Genomic DNA, 9,470 nt, shown 5'->3' on the forward strand with positions numbered 1-9,470 from the left:
TATATAATATATATATATAAATATATATACTTATTAAAATAAAAATATATATTCAAACTTACTAATTTTAAAAATACGCATTGTATTTTTTTCAAACCTTTCATTCCCAGCATTCAACACAAAAAGATCCCCTGAATGTACAAGATATACGAAAACGAATTAGTATATTCATATATACGTAGATATACACTGATATACATAGCACATGCATGTGATGTACAGTGTACATTTTTCTATATACAAAAATGTATGTCCACGGTGGATGCGCAATGAATGTACCTAGTACATATATACAGGGTCTACCAAAAGTGTGGAAACCCCTAAATATCTCGGAAAATATACGTTTTACAGAAAAGTGTTTCCAACAAAAGTTGTAGGGTTTAAGAAGATCTATATACTGATTCTATCAGTTTGACCTTGGATGGCGTCGTCAAGGTCAGGTCAAGGTCACATTGACTTTTTTAAATGACACCCCCTACATTTGATTGCATATTCTTATAGCTTAATTCAAGAGCTTTCCAAAACACTATAATAATGTTCATTTTTATTAAGTACTTTGCGAGTTATGAGGGTTGAATGATAGAGTAGCGCCGGTATTAACATTATCCAAGGTGTACTACATGGAGGTTACTCGCTCGGATTTGCATCTGTTGTGTGTGTGATCCAGCTAACTAAGGCAAGATCGATTCCTCAACATATCCTCATATTTCGCTGAAGTCAAATTGCCAAAAAATTGCTCCATAAAACGTGTATGAAACGTCTCGTTAGTTCCTTCATTTACCGCTATGTGACGCACTACATGCAGTCTAACTCGCATTTAAAATTCAACTAAGAATGTATAAAGCTATCAAAGAACGAGCACCTTCTAACTTCAGCTTTGAGCAAGCAGAAATTAATTGTTATCGTCCAAATACAACGTACGATTAATTAAAATTAAACGTTTTAAAAATGGCTGGCGACTTGTCGGAACGTGAAAGAATCACTATCCTCATGATGCGTGGATGGGGTGATAACGAAAGATCGTTCTCTGATGTCGTTCGATTATTTAATGACACGTATCCGAACCGTCGAATTAATAAGTCCACTGTGTTAAAAACAATAGAACGTTTTAGACAAACTGGTAGCGTAAGAAATCGCTCTAAGTCAGGAAGACCATTGTCTGCAACCAACGAAGAAAAACAACTTGATGTTCTGCAGACATTTATTGAAGATCCCAATTCTAGTGTTCAGAGAGTCGCTCAAACTCACGATATTGCTCCCATGTCGGTTTGGAGAATTTTAAAGAAGAACAAGTTCCATCCATATAAATTGCAATACGTTCAAGAATTGCAAAACGGAGATGAGGAGCGTCGTATACATTTCTGTGAAAGAATGATGGCACTAATAGATGTCCGGCCCATCTTCCCTTATCAAATTGTTTTCACAGACGAGGCAACTTTTACCTTAACGGGAGAAGTTAATAATCAAAATTTTCGTTTCTGGTCAGATGAGAATCCGAATTGGGTGCGGGAAACTCACACACAACATCCACAAAAAATAAATGTATGGTGCGGAATAATAGATGGCTATTTAATAGGGCCGTTTTTTTTTGAAGAATATTTGAACGCTCAAAGGTATGAGAGATTACTTGTTGATCAAATAATTCCAGCCATACAGAATACTTTTCCAAATAATTTCCAAGAAATATGGTTTCAGCATGATGGAGCTCCTGCTCATTTTGGTGCAGGACCACGTCGTATTTTAAATGAGACTTTTCCGCTACGGTGGATAGGAAGAAGGAACGGAAATGAGGGAGGAGAGGATTGGCCACCTCGGTCACCAGATCTAACTCCTCTTGATTATTATCTATGGGGATATCTGAAGAGTAAGGTTTACAGAACAAAACCTAAAACCATTCACGAATTGATACAGCGAATAAGGGATGAAATGGCTTTGATACCTTTTGAAACGAATCGTAAAGTCATTTCTACATTCTACCAAAGATTAGCATATTGTCAGGAAGTAAATGGCAGCCACTTTCAGCATTTACTTTAACACATTGAAACACATTTGCAATCGTTTGGTGCAACCTAACCTGATCTCTGTATACACGCACCGCACGCACGCACACGCACACATTTCGAACAATTATTATGATAAATGAGCATCCACAAATTTATTTACTGTTTACTATGTCGATTGCTTTCCAGGTCTTTAAATGCTCGATTGTAATTTGGTTGGGTCTTTGCTTTTGCTGACTGGATCCACGACCGATCTTGCCTTAGTTAGCTGGATCACACACACAACAGATGCAAATCCGAGCGAGTAACCTCCATGTAGTACACCTTGGATAATGTTAATACCGGCGCTACTCTATCATTCAACCCTCATAACTCGCAAAGTACTTAATAAAAATGAACATTATTATAGTGTTTTGGAAAGCTCTTGAATTAAGCTATAAGAATATGCAATCAAATGTAGGGGGTGTCATTTAAAAAAGTCAATGTGACCTTGACCTGACCTTGACGACGCCATCCAAGGTCAAACTGATAGAATCAGTATATAGATCTTCTTAAACCCTACAACTTTTGTTCGAAACACTTTTCTGTAAAACGTATATTTTCCGAGATATTTAGGGGTTTCCACACTTTTGGTAGACCCTGTATAACGTACAATATATGTTCTTCAAATGTACATAAGATGTGCTAAAAGTGCGATAATATGGATATACGAAATTGTATGTTTCATGTATATACATTGGATATACAAATGGATATATAATGGATCCACCTGAGATGTACGGCGCATTGCTTTTGAACATCTATACGACCTGCAATGGATATCTTTCAGAAGTATTATGATGTACACAGGATATCCAGAATCCGTTTTCGTATATCCTATGTACATTCAGGGGATCTTTTTGTGCTGACTGGGATAGCTGTTATACAGGGTCTACCAAAAGTGTGGAAACCCCTAAATATCTCAGAAAATATACGTTTTACAGAAAAGTGTTTCCAACAAAAGTTGTAGGGTTTAGGAAGATCTATATACTGATTCTATCAGTTTGACCTTGGATGGCGTCGTCAAGGTCAGGTCAAGGTCACATTGACTTTTTTAAATGACACCCCCTACATTTGATTGCATATTCTTATAGCTTAATTCAAGAGCTTTCCAAAACACTATAATAATGTTCATTTTTATTAAGTACTTTGCGAGTTATGAGGGTTGAATGATAGAGTAGCGCCGGTATTAACATTATCCAAGGTGTACTACATGGAGGTTACTCGCTCGGATTTGCATCTGTTGTGTGTGTGATCCAGCTAACTAAGGCAAGATCGATTCCTCAACATATCCTCATATTTCGCTGAAGTCAAATTGCCAAAAAATTGCTCCATAAAACGTGTATGAAACGTCTCGTTAGTTCCTTCATTTACCGCTATGTGACGCACTACATGCAGTCTAACTCGCATTTAAAATTCAACTAAGAATGTATAAAGCTATCAAAGAACGAGCACCTTCTAACTTCAGCTTTGAGCAAGCAGAAATTAATTGTTATCGTCCAAATACAACGTACGATTAATTAAAATTAAACGTTTTAAAAATGGCTGGCGACTTGTCGGAACGTGAAAGAATCACTATCCTCATGATGCGTGGATGGGGTGATAACGAAAGATCGTTCTCTGATGTCGTTCGATTATTTAATGACACGTATCCGAACCGTCGAATTAATAAGTCCACTGTGTTAAAAACAATAGAACGTTTTAGACAAACTGGTAGCGTAAGAAATCGCTCTAAGTCAGGAAGACCATTGTCTGCAACCAACGAAGAAAAACAACTTGATGTTCTGCAGACATTTATTGAAGATCCCAATTCTAGTGTTCAGAGAGTCGCTCAAACTCACGATATTGCTCCCATGTCGGTTTGGAGAATTTTAAAGAAGAACAAGTTCCATCCATATAAATTGCAATACGTTCAAGAATTGCAAAACGGAGATGAGGAGCGTCGTATACATTTCTGTGAAAGAATGATGGCACTAATAGATGTCCGGCCCATCTTCCCTTATCAAATTGTTTTCACAGACGAGGCAACTTTTACCTTAACGGGAGAAGTTAATAATCAAAATTTTCGTTTCTGGTCAGATGAGAATCCGAATTGGGTGCGGGAAACTCACACACAACATCCACAAAAAATAAATGTATGGTGCGGAATAATAGATGGCTATTTAATAGGGCCGTTTTTTTTTGAAGAATATTTGAACGCTCAAAGGTATGAGAGATTACTTGTTGATCAAATAATTCCAGCCATACAGAATACTTTTCCAAATAATTTCCAAGAAATATGGTTTCAGCATGATGGAGCTCCTGCTCATTTTGGTGCAGGACCACGTCGTATTTTAAATGAGACTTTTCCGCTACGGTGGATAGGAAGAAGGAACGGAAATGAGGGAGGAGAGGATTGGCCACCTCGGTCACCAGATCTAACTCCTCTTGATTATTATCTATGGGGATATCTGAAGAGTAAGGTTTACAGAACAAAACCTAAAACCATTCACGAATTGATACAGCGAATAAGGGATGAAATGGCTTTGATACCTTTTGAAACGAATCGTAAAGTCATTTCTACATTCTACCAAAGATTAGCATATTGTCAGGAAGTAAATGGCAGCCACTTTCAGCATTTACTTTAACACATTGAAACACATTTGCAATCGTTTGGTGCAACCTAACCTGATCTCTGTATACACGCACCGCACGCACGCACACGCACACATTTCGAACAATTATTATGATAAATGAGCATCCACAAATTTATTTACTGTTTACTATGTCGATTGCTTTCCAGGTCTTTAAATGCTCGATTGTAATTTGGTTGGGTCTTTGCTTTTGCTGACTGGATCCACGACCGATCTTGCCTTAGTTAGCTGGATCACACACACAACAGATGCAAATCCGAGCGAGTAACCTCCATGTAGTACACCTTGGATAATGTTAATACCGGCGCTACTCTATCATTCAACCCTCATAACTCGCAAAGTACTTAATAAAAATGAACATTATTATAGTGTTTTGGAAAGCTCTTGAATTAAGCTATAAGAATATGCAATGAAATGTAGGGGGTGTCATTTAAAAAAGTCAATGTGACCTTGACCTGACCTTGACGACGCCATCCAAGGTCAAACTGATAGAATCAGTATATAGATCTTCTTAAACCCTACAACTTTTGTTGGAAACACTTTTCTGTAAAACGTATATTTTCCGAGATATTTAGGGGTTTCCACACTTTTGGTAGACCCTGTATAAATATTACACGTATATTCAAAAACATTTGAAAATTATGATGTGACATTTATATAATAATTATATAAATGTCAAACCAATAGCAATAATGTTATATCTTAATTTTATTACAGTTATATTCTTAATGTAACAATAATATTACATTATATAACTGTTACAATTAAATATATAACTTTTATATAACACTGTTGCTTCCTTGAGTGGGAAATTACAAGGAATGAGAGTATTACATGTTATAATCCTGTAATATTACTTGTTACATTCGATTACACTGACCGTTATAATATAGTTATAAAATGTGTTTGCCGAGCATATAATTAATTATAAATTTATTTACCTATGTCATTGCTGCTATTAATGCTCCCCTCTAATTTATTTATATATATTTTCTTCTGATTCTGTTTTTTTCTGTTCGGATTCACTATCCAATGAAGATTCATTACTAGAATCTTGTACATTTCCTTGTACGGCTTCCTGATATTGTCAGATTTTTAATATATCTCTAGATGCTAAGGGTTGTCTGTAATGATCTCTATGAATTTTCTCGGCATGTCCCATGAATGTAGCAAGATCCGAGATGTCTACATCATTGAGATTCATTTGAATGCAATAAGTTGCGATATGTTTTCGCAACGTTGTACCTCTCAAGGTACTGAAATGCATTGCATTACATTCATTTGCAAACTTGCGCAATAAAACGCAAGCTCTAAGATATCTATATCTCTTTTTCGTAAGCCCAGGCAATCCAAAAACATATGGATTGTTTTTTGGTACTTTAGCTTCTTCTCGAAATTTTAAAATAAGTGTGATACATTCAAATAAATCGCTCGATAATAAAACAGGCACACTACGTCCTAATTTGTCTCTAATACAAAAACGAACATATTTTTGTGCAATTTTTTTATTTTCTTCTGATAAAGAATTAAAAATATCGCTATTTATATTACTATTAACTGTCTCGTAATTTTTGAAATCTTCTATCAGTATCCTTTCAATTTCTCCAGACCGTCGTCTGTTAAATATATGCACTGAGGTCAGTGCTATCTCTGCTAATGAAATCCAATCGTTATACGAAAAACCTTGCTTCCAATCGTTATACGAAGATCCAATCGTTATACGAAAAACCTTGCTTTAAAGCAATATAAGCTTCGGTTCTTTTCTTTTTCAAGTATATGTGTAATGTTTGGATATCTGCTATTGATGGCAGAATTACTTTCTTATGCCTTTTATAAGCCGACTGTATTTCTATAACAGTTTTGTTTATACTTGTCTCAATATCGACAACTAGTAATTTCAAAAAATCTTTAACTAGTTTCTTTTTTTCTACATTTTCTTTTTTTATATATTCTGTAATGAGGATATTTCCTATATATTTTATTAAAGTTGATAAGTTAGCTGCTACTGCGGGAGCTTTATAAGTTTTATCTTTTTCATTATATCCCGCAACATCATTAATCGCAACGATGCAATCATCGTACATTTTAGATTGATAAAGCGATGCGAAATCTTCCACATTTTTATTTATTTTTTTTAATGATATAAAAAACCGGCCAAGAACATGCAACCGGGCACGTATCATGTCATGCTGATGTTAGGACTTATATTTAATGCAAAGCTTGTTTGCATTAAATATAATATATTATTAATAATTCGTCGTATCTTATTATGCGTGTTATCTCGTCTTCTCGCATTACAGGGAATACTATTTTTCTTAAAGTTTCATTCGCTGAATGATGTATCCTACCGAGAATTTTTCTGCCCATAACCATAATGCTCCTATTCTTTTTAAAATTGTTTTTGAGACATTTTCGAGAATGATGCCTTACTGTATTTTTTGCAAAAAAGCCTTTACATTTTATGCAAACTGTAAAATCTGTAGCAGTCTTCTTAAATGTTGCATTAGGACGTCTACATACAACGAGTTGTCCATTATTCAATTCTGATGTTGTATTGTATTTAAAATTCCCGTTTTTTCTTATCGTATCTATTATTTTTTTTCTTTCCTTCTTTTTATGCAAAATAGCAAACTTTTTCACTTCAAGTTCATTACTGTTTACTGTTTCTAGATGTCGAGCGAATTGTGTTTGCGGTTTTATGCAGTAGAAACAATAATTACGTTTAAATTTTATATTAGATGTTTCACCATCCATTTCCATGTCATTGCACGCAGATGTGCCAACCAAATTTATTTGTGAGTTATCTAAACTTGAAATTGAAGAGTTGATTTTATTGTTGTGCCGGATGCGGCACGGGGTATGGGGTAGCCGGGTATCATAACCAAAACCTTTAGCCGTTTTAGTCTACAACGTTTTTATTGTAAAATCCTTTACATAAATAGATTATCTTTCTTGTTTTTAGTCGGTTTCTTTCGAGCCCTCTTTTCGTCGTCCTTTTCTGAATCGCTTCGTTCTTAGCTTTTAGAGTGTTTAGTATCTTCGTTGGGTGATTCGTCGTACAGTATAGCGGTTAGCCCTTGGTCTCGCACTAGTTGATTGATTTATAATTAACGACTGTCCGCCGTGGATTCGCGGTGGACGGCTTTTATTTCCTCGGTTTCGGGGGTGTTTTGGAGGGGATCGCCTAGCGACATGACCATGTATGCTCATGGGGGTTCTTCGTGGCGTCCACAGTCCAAATGCAAGCGAAGGAGGTTCAAAGTCGAATCCCTTCGTTAGCGTCTTTCGCGTTTCCGGCGAGCGTTCTCGCGCGTGGTTTGCTGAGGTGGCGGTTTTGCACGGTTCGCGAATGTTCTATTATATATTCTATTATAATGACATAATAAGTTATAGTCTTTCGGACTATAACATCCCTCCCCCGTTGGAAAAGAAAAACGGAGGTTGTAAACGGAGTTTTTCTATCTTCTAAATGTACATATGCCTATCCTTATTTTAAATACAATATATTTCGCGTGTACAATATTCATTATAATCGTTTCTTAAATTAAACTTATTTATTTTAAAATCGTGTGCTCTTAGTTCGTTTTAATATTGGTCTAGGCATTCCGTATGTTTTGTCAGTTTCGTCTATTATTGTAACAGTCGGTTTTTTAGATTTCTTCTTTTTATATTGGACAATTATCCATATTATTACTATTATAATAATTATAATAGTTATTCCACTGGAAGCCATTGGATATGTAAATGTTTTTTGTTTAAAGAAGTTATTTTCGTTACTATTTAAATCTTTATTTATCTTTTCTAACTTGTTATTTAGTTCCTTTAGTTCCGTTGGATTATTTACTATGCTTTTAAGTTTTTGTCTGTCATTTGTATAGTTGTTATCTTTAAAGATTGTTATATTATATTCGGGTTGAAATTCTTCGATTTCTGAAGTATATGTAATTGTTTTAGTCCGTAATATTATGTCTGTTGACGTCAATTTACAATTGTCACGGGGTGATTCGACCTGTATTTCTGATTATTTTCTTATAATCAGGGTGCTTATCGCATTTTATTGTGAATTGCTGTTCGGATGCTGTCGAGTACAGCCAGGAGTGTGATTGACGTAAGTCAATCCATATCGTATGGTTTACTGTTACGTGTTTTACGTTACAATATTCTCGATAATCTGTTTCGTATACATATATTTTTATTTCGCACGGCGTATTTATATTTAAATGATATATCGGATGATTGCTTTCGCATATGTATTGTTTATTTTTATCTATACAATTAGTTAGATCTTGTTTCGTTAAACTTAAATAGGTACGCATTTCTTTATTTACAATCATTAGCTTATTCTCTATTTCTATATAAGCAAATTTGTTATTATAGTAGGTTGTTGGTAACGGAATGACATTAAAAATTTCGTACATAGGTTGCGTAATGATGGGGAATTTTAATATTGTATATATTTTCGACTTTTTGCAATACGCATTTATTTTTATAAAATTTTCTATCGTTACCCATTCATTTTGATTAATTTCAAAGGGGAAATATAAGCCTCGTGGTAATTGAAGTACGGCTTCCTTTAGTTGGTTTATAATGTCAGTTATGGGTGTTAGCAATGGATGCATTTTACCCTGACATATATATGTTAGATATTCCAAAATATCTTTCGCATCTCTTATTAAATTATTTATCATTGCTATTATTACAGTAAAATGTTCATCTATTTCTTCTCGCGTAGTATAATCTCTAATATAGTGATTAATTAGTTTTCCATTATAATCTAATATATTTTCCAATTTGTTTA

Source organism: Camponotus floridanus, unplaced genomic scaffold, assembly GCF_003227725.1.
Source record: "Camponotus floridanus strain SB8 unplaced genomic scaffold, Cflo_v7.5 scaffold196, whole genome shotgun sequence".
In the NCBI taxonomy this organism is placed as follows: Eukaryota; Metazoa; Arthropoda; class Insecta; order Hymenoptera; family Formicidae; genus Camponotus; species Camponotus floridanus.